Source organism: Rhineura floridana, chromosome 8 (assembly GCF_030035675.1).
Source record: "Rhineura floridana isolate rRhiFlo1 chromosome 8, rRhiFlo1.hap2, whole genome shotgun sequence".
NCBI classification, from domain to species: domain Eukaryota; kingdom Metazoa; phylum Chordata; class Lepidosauria; order Squamata; family Rhineuridae; genus Rhineura; species Rhineura floridana.
Window position 1 is genome coordinate 31,457,885 of NC_084487.1, and position 18,844 is coordinate 31,476,728.

The 18,844-nt window shown below is 43.5% G+C and overlaps 1 protein-coding gene and 1 pseudogene across 2 annotated transcripts in view; both read right to left on the reverse strand.

Annotated features, from left to right (window-relative positions):
• The window catches only part of CREB3L2 (cAMP responsive element binding protein 3 like 2), a 104,283-nt gene that overhangs the window by 52,473 nt on the left and 32,966 nt on the right, over positions 1 to 18,844 (reverse strand). The gene's annotated exons all lie outside the window — the stretch shown is intronic.
• LOC133363551 (5S ribosomal RNA) lies at positions 4,083 to 4,201 on the reverse strand (annotated as a pseudogene).

Below are 18,844 nucleotides of genomic sequence, written 5' to 3' on the forward strand. Positions count from 1 at the left end.
GTTCTAATTTTATACTATATATAGCATGGTTTCCTAGTCGTCCTGGGCTGTGGAAGGGAGGAGAGTGCCTGTGGGGCAAAACAGGAAGGCTGCAAAGGTGTTTGGTCACGCTACTCCCCTGCAACATTTCCCAAACTCATGGAGTAATTGCTATCACTGTTTTCGTCAAATGAATATAGAAGGCAAAGGTTGCTAAAATTGTCATGTCTGAACTGTAGGTAGCAATGTTTGGCCATTTAAAAAAACACACACGGGCCCAACCAAACAGTTACAACAGAGGCAGCCAACAAGGAACTCTCCAGAGGTAGTGGACTACTACTCTTATCACACCCTGCAAGCATGGCAAATAGTCTGGGGTGATGGCAGTTGGAGTCCACTAAATCTGGAGGGCTTTACGTCGGCTACTCTTATGTTATAATGTAATGAGAGATTTTTTGGAGTTCTGCAGAACTCCTCTTCAGACTGACGGTTAAAGAAATCTTAAGGGGTGGAGAAGGGCAAAAGTAGGGCATGAGGTTAAAGTAAGAGTTCCCTATGTGCTGCTCACAGTCACACATGCACCTTTAGAAACCCCTCCTCCAGCTGAAATGAGGCTTGACACAAGCATTCTTTTGTAGCTGAGAGACTAGCTTGCAGGATGTGCTTGGTGGTGGTGCTGTCTACAACAGCTTCTCTGTTTTGCAGTCCCTGTCCTAGCCCAACCCTCTGCCAATGCCACAGCATCCCTAATAAGCAGCCGTTTTGCCTCTTCTTAAAACCCTCAACCAAAAGGAGAATCTATCAACTTCCAGGGCTTAGAGATGCTTACAGCATTCTGCCAAATTTATCCAGATTTTTATTTTATTTTTTACTGGAGGAGCACTGGTCATGGCGGAATCTGCTGTTTTTTCCAGAATATGCATGCTTTCCAGAATCCTTTTTTTAAATTACATTTTGCTCTGAAGTACTGCTCTGCCTCTAGAGAAAGGCAGACACACATACACAGTATAATTCAAAAGAATACAAGTGGGACCTGCAATAAAATGTAGCAGTGTCGAGCGCTCCCATTTACTGCTAAAATCAGTCATGTCCTCCTCCATGTCTTCCATTTCCCTCCCACTTTGTTTTCCATTCCCCCTCCCTCCACTCAGCCAGCCAAAATTCTGTGGCCACTGAGCATGCTCAGTCCTAGCTGGCTTGTTGAAGGCAGTAGTCCCTCTTTAGGATTTTGTTTCTAAAGATTCTTTGGGGGAAAATTGTTCTTTTTGTCCTTCTGCAAACCTCAGGGCTCCTCTTGTGCATGGGTGGTGCTGTTAAGTAACAGCATTCATGGCAAAACACTGGGAATACAGTAAAGGGAATGAGGCATTTCTTCTTCCAAGAAAACAGTATCTTTCCTCTCATTTTGCACATGTACAATATCTGCCACCAGCATCCCAAGAGTCTTCTTTCTCAACAACCAAAATGCAACATAATGCACAAAGGGAGAGCTACTACAGAAGAATTATAACAAGAGTAAAACTCAAGGAATCATCTCATTCCTAATACTGACCAAACTTAAAGGGCTGTTGTGCAGATTACCAAAATGACTGTGTGAAGCACCTTGAACCCTTTCAAGTGACTGAAAGGTTGTCACACAGAGGAGGGCCAGGATCTCTTCTCGATCGTCTCAGAGTGCAGGACATAGAATAATGGGCTCAGGTTACGGGAAACCAGATTTCAGCTGAACATCAGAAAAAACTTCCTTTTAGAGTGGTACCACAGTGGAACCAATTACCTAGGGAGGTGGTGTGCTCTTCAACACTGGAGACATTCAAGAGGCAGCTGGAGAGCCACCTGTTGAGTATGCTTTAAGCTAGATTCCTGCACTGCGCAGGGGGTTGGACTCGATGGCCTTAAAGACCCCTTCCAACTCCCCTATTCTATGATTCTAAATGAATGCTATCATTTTATAATTACCTCTTTTGAGGTACTTCCTATTATATTCCACTTGTTATATTTGCGCTACCATCAGTGAGGGACCTTCAGCCTGGAATTGCCATCACAGCCTGCCAATGAAAGCAAGTTACTTCCATACCCAAAGTGTCAAGTTTTGATAGTGCTGGATCCATCTAACGGTACCACCATCCGGTGTCTGCTCTCCACGTTTCAGCAAGCCCAACTTGCTAAGCATCAGTGGCTTGCTCCAACAGAACACATCAGGTCCTACCAACCCTGATTTCTTCACACAAGGGAGAAGATAAGCTTCCCACTCAAGAACTGTTTTCCAACTTTGCTAATACAGACACATGATATTATTTTGTGATTATCGCTTTGCACTGAAACTTGCAGTGAAGGGGGGGACACGTCTGCATGGTTTAAATAGCCCTATAATGCTGGGAAAGCAGCTGACCAAATAATTCTTTTTCTATGGTTTTATAGAGAATTGATACCCAAGACCAGGCTTAGGTTAAGAAGGTACATGGCCCAAGTGTAGAATTTATGTTCTGTGGCTCCATTTTATCTCTCGCGTCTGCGGCACATTTCAATTTCTGCCCCTCCTCATTCCACCCTGCCCCGTCAAACTCCTGAAATCTATCTTGGTACAAAAAACAGCTCACACAACTGCTATTTCCATCCTTCTGTACCTGGGCAAAGCCTCTCCAAAGCGTGTGTGTGAAGTCTGCTGGCAGTGTGTTATTACAGGCTACAGCGGGAGAGAGGAATTGCCTGAACTTGGGCAAGCACTGAAAGATTCTTCAGGCCAGTTTTGGGCAATTCCTACCATCTGACTGTAGCCCCAGGCGACAATGCTTGGTAGGTCCCCTGGAAAGGCTTTTTTGAAGAGAGGAAGGAGAAAGGAAAGAGCAATTGCACAAACTACTCTCTGCTCACATAATGTTATGTACACCCTATGGAGATTGCTGCCATTGTAAGATTCCCATACACCAGAGAAAACAGCTACAGGACATGAGTTCACCAATGACTTAAGTCAGGATAAGTAAGCCCTCAGCACTATGAGGATTTCTTCAGCCAGTCTAATTGGGGCTGAGCTCTAAAAATTACTTTGCCTTATGGTTAGTCCAGCCTTACTGGGCTTATCCCAAGGAGCAAAGTTCTCCATTTGGTCCTATGAGCTGCATATACCATTGTAGAAAAGCTCATTTGTCCTTGACGGGTACTAGTTAAGGCCGTGTCTTTATGTCATCAGGATCCACAAATACAGAGAGTGGCAGAAAGAAGGCATGCATTATTACACCTCTTAAATCAAGAGCATGGGTGTGGGATAACCAGGTGTTGACAACCCCAGTGTGCATAGCTGCCACTATCAGTCTGCAGAGCAGCTTACACCACTCAAAGGGACGTCGAGCATATCAAGCTGTGACAGTACAGATCACTTGGGTTCAGCCCCAGCATTAAAACAGAGATGTTTGTTGCTTGCAACTAGCTGTAGTCACACTTCACTAAGAGGCCCTCTGGACATCCTTTTTATTCTATGATTTAGGACAGTTAATCATGATTCCACTTTCAATACTGTTTGCGCCTGCGTCTTGGGACAGACATATTGCTTCATTTCCAATCAGTGCATGTCCCGTAACTTCCTGCTGAAATCCTGTAACTTTCATACCACAAATGTGAGGGAAGGGTGAGGGGGGTCGAGCGTTCCACTTTTGTTGTGCTGCAGTGCAAAAGAGCCCCTCCAGATTGCTATAAAGCAGAAACAACAGGGAAGCATTGCAGAACAGCAAATAAAGCAGAATAATGTGTGGACGGTCCAATATAAACCCACCATTAATGCATCATTATTGGGTCAATGTTGTTACAGGTGGGCCCCGCTTATACGGCAGGTTCCGTTCCGGACCCCCGCTGTAAAGTGGAAATCGCTGTAAAGCGGAACCCCATTGAGTATAATGGGGCACATCGCGCAAAAATGCCACAAAAGCGGCTTTAAAATGGGGAATTAAAGCCACCGCATTAGCGGAACACCGGGAACTGAAGCACCGGTAAGCAGGGCCCTACTGTATATGCCTTCAAGTCATTTATGACTTATGGCGACCCTATGAATCTTTTATATATATATATTCATAGGTTTTCAGGGTAACAGGTACCATTGCCTTCCTCTAAGCCTATGGCACCTGGTTTTCCCAGGCGGTCTCCCATCCAAGTACTAACCAGGCCTGACCCTGCTTAGCTTCTGAGATCAGATGAGATCAGGCGTGTTCAGGGTAGTATGGGTGTAATTGTGTCAATAACATGTTGCAAAACACATCAATAAAAAAGACTCCAGTCTGGAAGGGCCCTAACAGCATGCTGCCATGGCTGTTGTTTTGTTTGTAACTTTATTGATTTACCATTATGATGCTTCTATGGTTCACTGCTTTCACAGCTCCACTTGTAAAGATTGTTCAACAAAGAATGAGGGGAAAGATCATGAAAAAGAATATTTTTATTTTATTATTTATTAAATTTGCACCCCACGCTTCTTCCCAAAGGAGTCCAGGATGGCAAACATCATCATCATCATCATAGCAGCAGAAATATATGTTTGATTTATTCATTGTTTCTTGACCGCTTGCTCCAAGCAATTTACAATATTGTTAATAACAAAAGTAAAAATACCATAACAAAATAAAACCACCCCCATACAGCCACAGAAAGCTTTGGCAGCACACAAAACAATTTAACAGCAACAAAATGCATAGGATGGCATGCATGGTCATCCCTCCCCTTTTATCCTCACAACGTCCCTGTGAGGGAGAATTAAGGAAAATAGTGACTGACCCAACGTCATCCGGAAAGCTTTTTGTGGGCAAGTGGGGATTTAAATCCAGGTGTCCTCCACCTAAGGATGGCTGAATCTGTTAATTTCCGTTTCTCTTATTCTCGATTTTTCCAATCCTAAATTCAGTTCCCCACATTTCAATCAGTTGGTGATTTTTTTTTTATTTTTAAATATGCTCAAGAGAATTCATCAGCATTTTAGTACAACTTTCTCCCAAACACATTTTTGTATGCAAAACAGTATCCCCAATCCAATGCATTTTTGTATGCACACTTTACACCACTATATGCATTTTTGTACACATTACTTGACTAGACAACTGCATTGCAAAAACATTTTAAAACCATACTCCTGTGCCCTTTCAGTAGCAAGCATTCCAACATGGAGAAATATGAGATTTTCCAGCAATATAAAATACTGCCGAGAAGCTTCATATGTATGATTCCCATGTATCGGGCTGCCATTAAAAGGTACAGGGCCAGTAAAAAATAACATAATGCAGGTCTATTGCTTTTTAGACACATTGAAAGGAGGAAGACTTGAAGAAAGGGTATCTCCACCTTATCAGGAGCAACTACAGTAGGTAGCTTTTGCCACATACCAGGCCAAGGGAGAACAGAAGGAGCCTTGAAGTTATCTATCGTCAGTGAGAACCTAGACAGCAACTGAGCAGGCACACAGGTCACAGCTTTCCCCATCATGGTGTAATTGTGTTTATATTTAAAATTATAGTAGTTTTTTAAAGTTTACATCTATACATATTAGCAGAGCTTGGAAAAGTTAATTTTTGAACTACAACTCCCATCAGCCCAATCCAGTGGCCATGCTGGCTGGGGCTGATGGGAGTTGTAGTTTAAAAAAGTAACTTTTCCAAGCTCTGCATATTAGGTTAGCACCTGCAGTGCCATACCAAGCCAGCCTGGGCCTTCTCAGACCAGGAGAGCACATAAACAGTTGCTAAGCAACTATCAAGTGTTCTCTCTTTCTCCCTCCAACCGCCAAAACAAGGCTCAGGCAGCAACAGCAGCAGCAGGGAAGGGAGATCAGCTGGCTGGTTGTGGTTAATTCCCATAGTGCATTTCTGATGCCGTTTGCTGTTCCCTGGGTGCTGCCCATCTTCTTTCAATTTAAAGCTTCGGCTATGGGGCGGTATATAAATACAATAAGTAATAATAAAAGGTGGATAACGTTTGCCTCCTTACGTGTGCATTCCCGATTGTAGCACAGCAACACTGAGCATCTGCTGTGCACTGTCAAAAAGGCATGAAATTCAGCTATGAAGCATTCCAGAGATGCTTGAAACACAGAACAGCCTTTAACCTCAAAACTGCTGAGTACGAAGCAGGAGCAATTCATGTGTGATCCACACAAACTGTAAAACACTACTTACATCCCAGCAGGACAGAATTCAAGAAGGAGAGGCAGAACTGATAAGATGAAATTATTGCCAGAATCATAAAAAGTTAGCTACAAACAATCAAGAATGGAGTCAACGATGCTTACAACCCACTATTTAAGACTTCCTCACACGCAGTACACCCCACAGAATTGGGAACGGACAAAGCAACTTTCTGCAACAATTTGTTCTCTGGAAGGAGACTCTACAATATCTTAGAAAAGGAATCCTGAATTGGCAAATGTATCATGCAGTGTACAATTATCCTGACTGCAATAATGACTTCAACTTCAATTTACTGTTAAATACGTTTTATTGTTATAGCAAATACAATACAAATTATGCGGGGTTTTAACTTCTGCTTCCTCTGCAAGGGAGTTGGCAACATGAACGGTATGTTTTCCTGTGGAACACATCAACTTTGTCCCAAAGTGCAAGAAAGATCAGATAAGGAATACATTTTTCCTCCATAGTGAAGGGGAGCAGCTATCTCCCATCTGCAATTAAGTTACCACCAAGCCTGGAAAAAATAATCCAAAAAGCTAGGTACTTTAGAAAGTGGCACCTAAATATTTGAAACATATGTCCAGTCCTGACATCATTTGGGGAAACCCAATCATGTTAATGAGGAGTCATGCCTCCAGTGCAGCGGGCCTAACTTTATGGAATTCCCTCCCATTAGAGATCAGGAAAACACTGTTCCTGCTCATTCATTCATTCATTGGCGATCACTCGTGGCTGAGTAAGATTGTCTTCCAAGGTAAGGTCTTTAACAGTGGGTCCGTAAGTGACTGTGGAGGCCAATTCTGGATCTACACAGCCTTCCACGGTGAGGACATAGGTTTCTAGATGGAAGATGGCTGCGATGAGGATTTGTTTGACGTGCCTTCCACTTAGCTCGTTTGTCCCATTAGCCCTGTACTCGTGCTTCTTCAAAGTCCATAGCACCTTTGATAATAGCCGACCTCCATTTGGGACATTCATGGCCTTCCCAGTTCTCGATGCTCACGTTACAATATTTTAGATTCGCTTTAAGAACATCTTTAAACCTCTTTTGCTGTTCACCGATATTCCGTTTTCCATCCTTAAGTTGGGGGTAAAGTAGCTGCTTTGGAAGACGGTGATCAGGCATTCGAACAACATGGCCAGTCCAGCGAAGCTGATGTTGAAGGGTCATTGTTTCAACACTGGTAGTCTTTGCTTCTTCCAAAACGCTAACATTAATCTTTCTGTCTTCCCAAGTAATTTGCAGAATTTTCCGGAGGCAGTGTTGGTGAAATCTTTGAAGAAGTTTGGAGTGGCGTTTATAAATGGTCCATGTTTCACAGGCATACAGTAAGGTTGGTAGTACAATGGCTTTGTAAATAAGCATTTTGGTCTCCCTGCAAATATCCCAATCCTCGAACACTCTACGCTTCATTTGGGAGAATGCGGCACTTGCAGAGCTCAGACGATGTTGAATTTCAGCACTGATGTCAGCTTTTACAGAGAGATGGCTGCCAAGATAGGGGAAGTGATCAATGTTCTCCAGCGTCACACCATTAAGCGGGATTGATAGTGCTACAGAGGGACTAGTTCGCACCTGTAGATGAAGCACTTTAGTTTTTTTAATATTAAGTGAGAGCCCAAGCTTTACATATGCTTCTGCAAAGACATTTAGGGTAGTTTAAAGATCTTTCTCTGAATGTGCAGAGACTACATTATCATCAGCATATTGAAGTTCTACGACAGAAGTTGACATCACCTTACTTTTTGCTTTCAGCCTACTGAGATTAAAAAGCTTTCTATCTGTTCGATATATGATTTCCACACCAGTAGGAACTGTCCCCTCAATAAGGTATAGAATCATATCATTGAAGATAGCAAATAAGGTAGGAGCAATGACACATCCCTGTTTTACGCCTGATCCGACTCTGAATAGATCACTCGGAAAGCCATTGTTATCCAAAATTGTCACTGTCATGTTGTCATGAAGGAGTCACAAAATATTCACAAATTTAGCAGGGCATCCAGTTTTCAGAAGGATGGTCCAGAGAGCAGTTGAATTCACAGTATCAAAGGCCTTAGTCAGATCAATAAACGCAATATATAAAGGTCGATTCTGCTCCTGGCATTTTTCTTGAAGCTGTCGTGCAGTGAAGATCACGTCCACTGTCCCCCTGGAAAGGTGTAAATCATTTTGAGATTCGGGGAAGACATCCTCTGAGATCGATAGAAGGCGATTTGCAAGGATCCTTGCAACGATTTTACCTGCGGTAGGAAGAAAAGAGATACCTCGATAGTTCCCACAATCTGTTCTATCACCCTTCTTAAAAAGGGTGATAATTATGGCATCCCTAAAGTCTTCCGGGATCTCCCCCCTCATCCAGATTTTTTCGATGAGCTTATGAAGTTGTTGTGTAAATTCAGGCCCACCTTCTTTAAAGACTTCAGCAGGAATCCCATCAGGTCCACTAGCTTTGTTGTTCTTCATTTGATTGATGGCTTTACTGACTTCATCCAAATTAGGAGATACTGCAAGCTATTGTGGAATTTGCAACAAGACCTCACCAGCCACAACAGAGTTACGATTAATGAGGTTGTGGTAATGCTCTTTCCAGCGCAGTGCAATAGACTCTTTATCCTTAAGAAGTTTGGTACCATCCATTGAATGTAAGGGATTTGTACTGTAATTTGTTGGTCCATAGATGGCCTTTGTGGCATTAAAAAAGCTCTGTGCATCATCAGCATCTGCAAAGTGCTGGATTTCTTGAGCTTTCTTTATCCACCAGGCGTTCTTAAGTTCAGTTCTTCTTGGGACCTCAGCCTTTGCACTGGCATAGTTTTTTTTTCTTAGCAGCACAGTTAATGATGTCAGGTTAAATCGGGAGATCTTTGCACCATGAATGTTGTTCTAATATTCTGCTCTCTCATGTTTTAATGCAAGTTTTAAATTTTGTATATTGTGTTTTGTTTTTTCCCTGTGAACTGTTTTGAGGCATATGGTGACAGGTGGGATATAAATTTCTTTTTTAAAAAGATCATGGTCGCCAACTTACTACCACCTCACACAATTTCTCCCCCTCCACCCCGAAAATGCCACACCATGGACACAAACTTCCATTTACTATGTTTGGACTGTTAGGACTGTGCTTCAGACTCATGCGTTCCTTCTTCCCTTGCTAGGATGGTCATGCCCTATTTGAAGGAGTCCCCTACTTGAAAGGCTCTCTGGTCCAAGCCTGATTTAAAGATACAGAACTATAAAAAGTGAGAGTAGAAGGAGCCTTGAAGCTGTCTATCAACAGTGAGCACCTAGACAGCAAACTGAGCAGGCACACAGGCCTTCCCCATCATGATGTGATGCATTGTGTTTATATTCAATACTAAGGGCTCAGCTCCTCATTGCTTTGCTCACCAGCCCCGCTTACCACTGCCAACCCCCTTCCCCTCTGGGTCACCAAAAAACTCCTTCCCCCAACAGTGCAGCATATCTTTTCCCCAGTTCCCCATAGGTATTGCCAGACCTCCCCTCCCCTTCCCCCCCACCAATACTGCAGACGTCATCAGAGATCCCCTCCCCTTCCCCTTCCCCCACCAACACCACAGGAGATGCCACAACTCCCCTCCCCTGGCCAGCCATCGCTGCTCCCCCCACTCCCAGGCAGCTCCCTAAACTGCCCGCCTCCACCACTTACCTTCTTGCTGCCACCCCTCTTGCTGCAGCAGTTTACCTCACCTTGCCTGCCTCACCTATAAACATCATGCTGCCAGTGAACACTTACAAAAATATAATATAGGTAGATTATAGTAGTTTTTAAAATTTGCATCTGTACATATTTGCACCTGCAAATATTTATACAAAACAGTGCCCTATTTTGCCCTCTTCTTTGGCAATGAACTTTCTCTTTTGGGGGCAGTGCACAAGTAGCCACCCTATCCACCCCTTGCTTCCTGGCCTGGGAAAAACACAGTTTGCCACTGCATCCAACCATGGTCTGGACAAATCGTGATCTGCCTCCAAACCAGAATCAGGGAGTATGGTTTGAAGCAGGCTTCAGATCCTGTCTAGGAGACTAATTATGGTATTTGCTTGGGGTTTTTTTATTTCACTAAATGGTTTGTGAAAGCCATGGTTTGCCACTGCATATTGGGTAAACCAGAGGTCTGCCCATATCAGGAAGTGAAGCAACAAATTCAATCACACCCATATAATAGTGGTCACATTATTAAATATGAATTGTGCCAAAGAGAGCCTAGGTCAGTCCTGTGAAGACTGGCCACTACTGCGATGACCTGATTGGTTGGCAGAAATGTATCCTCTACCCCTTTACTAAGATACTTGATATGCCTGGGGATCTGAAGTGATACCAAAGAGCCGAGCTGAACAGCACACTCAGGCTTCCAACTCAAAATTCACTCTGATATTCCATGTCATTCACCTTGGAAGTTCAGAGCATAATGCATGATATGAAGGCCTGTAAAATCTTATATTTACTATTCACCTTCATTCTACAAAGGCTGCTTTCAGATACCCAATGAGATATTGCGTTCTCTCTCTGGACAAGAGAAGAGGGCAGAGGCAAAACTGGGAATGAGTGATGCAGGGAATGGAAGACCTGACACAAACTGGGGTCCCATAAGCAGAGCTTGGAAAAGTTACTTTTTTTAAACTACAACTCCCATCAGCCCCAGCCAGCATAGCCACTGGATTGGGCTGATGGGAGCTGTAGTTCAAAAAAGTAACTTTTCCAAGCTCTGCCCATAAGATGCCAGGGGAGAAGATAGACAGATAATTCAAGCATCTTGACAGCGCAGGACAGACAGGACCCTCACATTCTTTTGAACATGGTCTTGCAAATAAGCAAAGAGTTACCAACCCAGCCCACAAATGTAAATTCCTATGGCTGTGTACACACCATACATTTAAAGTACATGCCCCAAAGAATCCTGGGAACTGTAGTTTGGTAAGTGTGCTGGGAACTGTACTCTGTGAGAGGTAAACTACAGTTTCCAGGATTCTTGGAGGGGTGCTTTAAATGTATGGCGTATACACAGCCTACGTTACTTACAATGGCCTAAAAGGAAATAAAGCAGCAGCAAGTTTTGTAAAGCATTCTGCCACCGCTTATCCTTACTAGCCAAAGGCAACCAGGCAAGCGTCTATTTAAAATCTGCTTTAAAAACGGGTGACAAAACAAACACAGAATGTTCTCAATGAACCCAGCAACACGGCTCTCACTCCTACTTCTGCCTTAAAGCAGCTAGATCAACAAGTTGTTGCCCTTCTTCATGACATCGCTAGAAGAAACTTCAAACTCTTGTGCAGACTGCACATGCAGCTGGCTGTAAGGAAGAAAAACCACTGGAGTGTATTCTCACTAGGGTAGCATCACTACGATATTGTGATTAGTCGTGCATGCTGAGGAGAGGACAGGCTCCTCCAGTTCACAACATCTGCTCCCCTCTCTCTCTCTGTTCTTCCACCCAGGTCACTGCAGGTTGCCCAGCAAGGAGCAAGACCATCAGTCCAAATGCACACAGTGGTACAGTTAAGTAATTTTTGGCCCCATCTGCAGTATGCATTTAAAGCAGGATCATGCCACTTTAGACAATCGTGTCTTCCACCAAAGAATCCTGGGAAGGAACTGTAGTTTGCAAAGGGTGATAAGAGTTGTTAGGAGACCCCTATTCTCCTTACAGAGCTCTCAGAATGAGTTAACAGTGAACCCCTCTTCCCAGGAAACTCAGAGAATTATAGCTCTGTGAAAGGGATAAGAGACTCCCAACAGCAATCAGCACCCTTAGCAAACTACAGTTCCCAGAATTCTTTCCAGGAAATAATGACTGTTTAAAGTGGTATAATATTGCTTTAAATGGATTGTGCAGATGGGACCTTAGACTTTGGATTTAGTGGTCTTAAAAGCCCCCACGCATATACCTCAGTCCTCTTTAGATGGTCATGTTTATTATTTCACTTTCTTCAAAATGCAGTAAGCCAGCCCGGCTGCACCTGGACTTTGGCCTCAAACCCATCCTGACGGCACCATTGACCACAAATTTGAGACTGTCAGACTGGATATCACCAAAGCACACCCAAACATTCCTAAACACTGGGTAAATTTTAGGCCTTTTATCAAAGGTTGTCTTTCATCCCCCATAGTACAATTGTGTCAGCATGACTTTGCACACAAAGAAGGAATTTTGTATCTTTTACAGAAAGACACACACCCCATGATCTGTAAATAAAAAGTTACTTGATATGCTACTTGCCGTGTAAGTAAATGAAAAGGTTTTGTTTTGTTTTTGGTTCGTTTTTGTTTTTAAGAAAAACAAAGCAGCCTGCATGCCACTAGAGATAATCCCGATAAATAGAAGTGATAGTTTATTTCCAGGTTGCATGGGATAAAGAAGAACGTTTTGCTATGGGCCAGCAACCATTTGATACATGTGAAACATGCATACAGCTTACATTATCAGAAGTGATTTACACCAGCGATTTCACTCAGTTTTTGATTCTATATGAAAAATATACTGAGGTGCAACAACACTGTTGGAGAGCTTTAAAAAAAAAAAAAAAGGAGCCAGATGATTGAATTTGGCAAACAGAGCCATAGCTCAGTGATAGAGCACATATGTTGCATGCATTAAACCTCCCTGGCATTTGCTAAAAATCAGCAAATTTACAGTCAATATAATTATATCAATAACTAAGGCAAAAACAAGTTCAGCAAGCAATTCATACAATTCAATACAAACTCATAATGATTCAAAGTACCAAAAACAGCTGCTGAGCACCAACACTGTGCCAGTTGACATACTCTCTCTGAGAAGGGCCTTTTTCACCCCTCCTTCTTCACTTCAGAGGCAAACACACATTTTCCACTGTTTTAAAGTCATTAATAAGGGAAGAGGGGAACAGGCATCCAGAGAAGTCCTCCCCCCACCCATCCACCCTGCCAAGCCTATCCTTAGCAAAGGGAAAAAAATGAAGTCCTAGACCACATTTCAGGCTCCACCTCTCATCACTGGTCTGTTAGACTAGACATGAGCACATTCCTTAGGGTGGGAGAGTTGGCCAGTCTCCAGAAGAAACTTAACACACAAGGTTTGTATCCTCCAGCAAAAAAGGAATGTCTCATAACAGGCACATATATATATTTAAATACACATTCCTCATAACTGCACTTTCCCATCCAGTATTTTATAGCCAGCTTGTCTGCATACAAATGTTTTAATTGCAGAAGATGACACAGTTGGCAAAGGAAATTTTTATAAAAGCTGCCTATGGTGACTGGACTATTCCCAGACAACTGGGGGATTCCCATAACTCTTCCGTCTGAATTTTATTTAAAAAAAGAAAAGGGAAAACAGAAATGCAAACTAGTTGATCCACAAACTTCGCTTATTCTTCCATCTGTATAGATTAGTTTAAATTTTAAAGTCTTAATGATACTGTTCTGCAACTGTATTCAATTTTTTTTAAAAAAAATCAATATCTACAATTGTTTCAGGATCTTATGGCCAATATATTAAGCAAAATGGAAGGAACAACAGTCGGAAACAAAAAAGTTTTAATTTTATTATAAACAGTAAAAATGGCAGATTTTTTTAAAAATCTGGTATTTATGTCCCACCATGGAATAGGTCTCTTAAGATGGTAATACACAAGTCCATAAAAAATAGCCAGCCTCAAATCCCATGATGAAGAGGAAATCAATCTTAGTTGGACAATAAAGCCTTTAGCATGCAAAGGCACATGAGAAATCAAGCAATGCCCAGCTGTGATGTGTTAATGTGTCTTGGACACAAATTTGCCTTGTGCAGACATTTAAACCATTCAAACTGTACAGCAGGGTGGCAAACTTTTGGCATTCCAGAAGCTGCTGGATTACAACTCCCATCAATCCAGACTTTTGCTCATGCAGGCTGGGGCTAATAGGAGTCCAACAACATCTGGAGGGCCACAGGTTGGCAATCCCTGCTGCAGACAGTCAGTGTGCACAGGTGGTGCAGGGAGCCATTTGCATTCAGATTGAGCATCTCAAAGAAACATTTGCACATAGCTATATGTATATAGAGCTCGCTCAATAGTCACAAACCTGGGCGTTCCACAGTTCCAGACTGTATGACGGCATCCTGTGTGCATAAAGTTCTCTGTGTGTGAACTCCCTGCAGATAGGTTGTGTCACCACTGGTCACCGCTGTCTTCTAGTCTCTCTCAAACACACATATGCAAAGACTGCGGGAAAGGGCTATTGCCCCTTGAAAATTGGAATACATAGGACTATTTGACTGTTTAAGAAAAGAGACGGCAAAACCTAGAAAAGCAATTCAGACTCCAAGTTGAGTCCATTAGAACTTCCTGTGAAGTGCCAATCGTACACATACTTCGCATGTGCACGATGGAGGGGAATACACCCTCTCTTAAAAACATGAAGGAGCCTTATGGCATCCAGAAGTCCAACTAGTCCAGAGGCCTACAACCCGTAGTGGCCAACCTGATGTCCACACACAGGATGAAGGCAAAAGTCCTCCCTACTGTTACCTTCCCACAGCAGATCCAGACTTCTGCTGCATCAGATCACGATCCACCTAGTCCAGCATTCTGTTTCCAGCAGCTGCCAGACAACTGCCTTCTGCCATCATCACAGCAGTGCATGAAGGTGATGCCTCCACATGCTGTTTATTCCTAGCCTCTAGTATGCAGGAATATACTACCTGTGTGAACACAGAGGCTTTTATTAGGTACTCTGGCTAAGCCCTAAGGAGAATATGTGGTCCTCCAGATTAAGCTGGACTACAACTCCCATCAGGCTTAGCCAGCATTGACAATAATCAGGGATGATGGGACTTGTGGTTCAACAACATCTGGAGGGCCAGACATTCCCCCTCCCTGCCCTAAGCTAATGGCCACCATGTTTTATATTGACTTATCTGTATTTGCATGCAATACTAAACAAACACAGCAAGGTTCGGGCTCACACACTCCCACCTCTTCTGGGGCAGCTGCAAGCAGGAGTTTGGAAGTATTTGCTTCCATTTTAGATTAACTGCACCTTGTTGCAACTTTCGAACCCAGGAAAACTGCAGTTAGCTTTAATTATGGTTCCTGAAAACAAGCCAGCTTCATAACCCACTGTTAAGATTAACCACAGCTTAGGGTTCGGAGACAACAAGTTGTAGGTATAAGCTAAGGTTAGTTGAGAATGAAAGCAGAAGACTCCAATCTCTGCATAGTCATGCCAGGAGGAAAAAGGGGGTGGCATACGAGCCCAAGGCTTGCAGTGGCTTGCTCTTGTAGCACAAACCCTAACTTACCCATGGGGTAAGACATCTTTTTCAGTTGGAGGGCCAGACATTATCTAAGAAGAAAGCTGTCAGGGGGCCAGACCTAACAGTGGTTGGAGCAAAAGATGTGACTTTTGCCTTTGTTCAGTAGACTAGATTGCTATCTCTGCCATGGGTGGCCCCCACCTCCTTCAGTAGGTTCTCTTTTCCAACAGTTCAAGGACATTGCAACTAGGGAAAGACAAACATTTTTCTTTTGCTAGCACATCTTCCATCCTCACTCGCACAGTTATTACAATCCAAGGACACATTCCACTCACTGCAAGACAAGTGGTTTTCTTTCTGAACCCCACCACACACACACATATACATGTGTCAGTAATTTCCTGCATTTTTCCTGTACTTCATTCTGTAACCAATCCAGGGGTGCAGTCATCTGGGGTCGCAGGGGGTGGTCAGAGACCCGTTACTTTTTGGGGAGCAGGGTCCCAGCCAAGTCCCCATGTATGAGCCAATCAGCATGAAAAGGGAACGTGTTGGACACTGAGAAGAGTCTACGTCCTTTCGTGCTGATTGGAGCCAATCAGACTGAAAGGAGGTGAGTCAGCCATTGAGAAGACTCTTCTCAGTAGCTAACACACAGCCTCCCCTTTCATGCTGGGACATCTGTCGTAGTGGAGTGTGCACTCATAGGACAAGAGGGAGAACAAGGGAAATGATGGAAAGTGGAAAAGAGGATGTGGATGTAACTGCACTCCTGAATTTGCCACTACATTACTGGACCAATCCATGGCATTTAAATCATGATATATATTTTATTTATTTTATTTATTTATTTAAAATATTTCTATCCCACCCTTCTATCCCATAATAGGGCTCTCAGGCCAGCTTACAATAAAATCAAGCACATACATAATAAAATTGTACACAATAAAAATCACAAAAACATTAAAATAAATTAAAATACATAAAATGCAATTAAAATACATAATACATATACATACACATAAACATATATATGTATATATAGGGAGTGGTACTGAAGGGACTACTGAGGTACAAATTTATATAGAAGGCATAAAATCAGTGTCAGGCTCTACCTTCAGTCCCTCCCAAAGGCTCACCAGAGCAAGATCGTTTTCAGAAGTCTACGGAAAACCATCAGAGAGGGAGCAGAGAGGGCTTATTGGGGTAGGGTATTCCAAAGCTTGGGGGCCACAGCTGAAAAGGCTCTCTTCCCGCGTGCCCGTCAGTCTAACATCTTTCACTCCAGGCACGCAGAGGAGACCAGAGGCAGATGATCTTAAATCCTGGGCCAGTACATATGGGTCTAAGCGGTCCCTCAGGTATATTGGTCCAAGGCCGTTTAGGGCTTTAAAGGTCAAAACCAGCACTTTGAATTGGGTCCGGAAACAAATTGGGAGCCAGTGGAGTCAATACAGCACAGAGGTGATATGCTTTTACAGAGAGAGGGAGAGTGTGCAAAGTCACATTTGTTGTCACCGAAAAACCATAACTGGAAACAGTACACTCCAGCAAGCTTTCTCTCCCCCCCCAACACATTTACACACACAAGCCACATTCAAGTTCCCCCTCCCCAATTTCAATCCACCTTCCTCCACTTGTGCAAGGTTCCCATGACAATCCTCACTAAAAACACTTTTTAAGTGAACTTTAGATATGTCCACAAAAAGCTGCCTTTTAGCAAGTCAGACCACTGGTCCATCTAGCTCTATGTTGTCTACACTGACTGGCGGCGGCTTTCCAGGGTTTCAGGCAGGGAGTCTTTCCTAGCCCTACCTGGAGATGCCAGAGACTGAACCCGAAATCTTCTGCATGCAAAGCAGATGATCTGCCACTGAGCTACAGCCCTTCTGCTAAAGCAGGCAACCTGCTTTACATTGCCTCTGCAGAAGGAAGAGGTTTCTGGCACACCTTGAAATATGCATGAATGGAGCCAAAGCTGATGTATGCTAACAAGGCATGAGTGCTTCAGGAAGCGAACAAGCTCTTCTGAGCATCAATGGCCATACCAGAACACTTCATTAGGGCAACTAAAGCCCCAATGGGTGCATGGCTGGAGTCACTGTTTGGTCTCACGTTACGTTCAAATACCCATGGGTGCAACAGGCATGCCAGAAGAGGAACAGCAAGGTGGTGTGGCAAAGGAGACATGACGTTCGGTTTAGCAATGCATCTAAACTGAGCCACTATGGGTAGCAACCAACTAACTGAGTCCATCAGCATAAGGATTTCCGCTTACACCGTGGAACTCCCCCTTCTCCCCATGTGCCCCTTAAATCTGTTATGGGGGTTTCCTTTGGAACAGATTTGGGGGGGGAAGAGAGATTGGTGTGTGTTTCAAATATAAAAAAGGATTGCTACCTGCAATTCAGAACAGTTATAGCAGTTATTCCATTGGTTTGGGAAATGTTGCAGGGGAACATTGTTGCAGCGTTCCCCTTTTGCCCTGCTTCAATGCCAGCAGGCTCTCTTCTCACTTCCACAACACAGGAAGACCAGGAAGCCACACTATATATAGTATAAAATGTTGCATGCTGGCCAGTTATGGTATTTAGTACAGTGGCGTCCTTTAAACTCACTCATATAGCTACAGAGGAATCAGAATAATTATACAGCCAGAGATGGTGCTTTGGGGGGGGGGACTTTGAGGGAAGAGGGAAGGTACATTACCAAAATTTATTTCGTATATCATTGGTGCAAGAAAGCCAGGAGGGTAAGAGAAGATCTAGCACAAGTTTTAATGCTACAGTGGTTGAAGACTGACCACAACTCAGCGGCAGAACACATGCTTTGCATGCAGAAGATCCCAGGTTCAGTCCTAGAGATGCCAATTCAAAGGGGGCTAGCAGATGATGGAAAAGATCTCAAGAGCTGTTGCCAGTCAGAGTACCAGGCAGACAAATAGCCTAACCTAGTATAAGGTGGGGATGGGCCACTGTTCAGTGGCAGAGCATCTGTTTTGCATACAGAAGGTCCCAGGTACAAACTTTGGCATCTCCAGGGAGGGGTGGGAAAGGGCTCCTGCTTGAAACCCTGGAAAGCTGCTGCTTGTCAGTATAGACTAGCCTTTCCCAGTCTTTGGGTCCACAGATGTTGCTAGTCTACAATTCCCATCATTCCTGATCACTGGCCATGCTGGCTGAGGCTGATGGGCATCGTAGCCCAACAACATCTGGGGACCCAAAGATTGGGAAAGGGTTGTATATATAGACATCATGGAGCGGAATGGACCACTGGTCCAACTCTATATAAAGGCAGCTTCCTATGTTTGTTCCCTGTGGCCTGCTAAATGCTGAAGGGCTGCTCAGTACCACCCAACTAGTACATGAAGGGTGCAGATCAATCCTGAACCTCATGTGAAAACATGCCAAATAGTCTGAGAGTCACTTGTTCAGCTGTCAGGCAAGAATGAA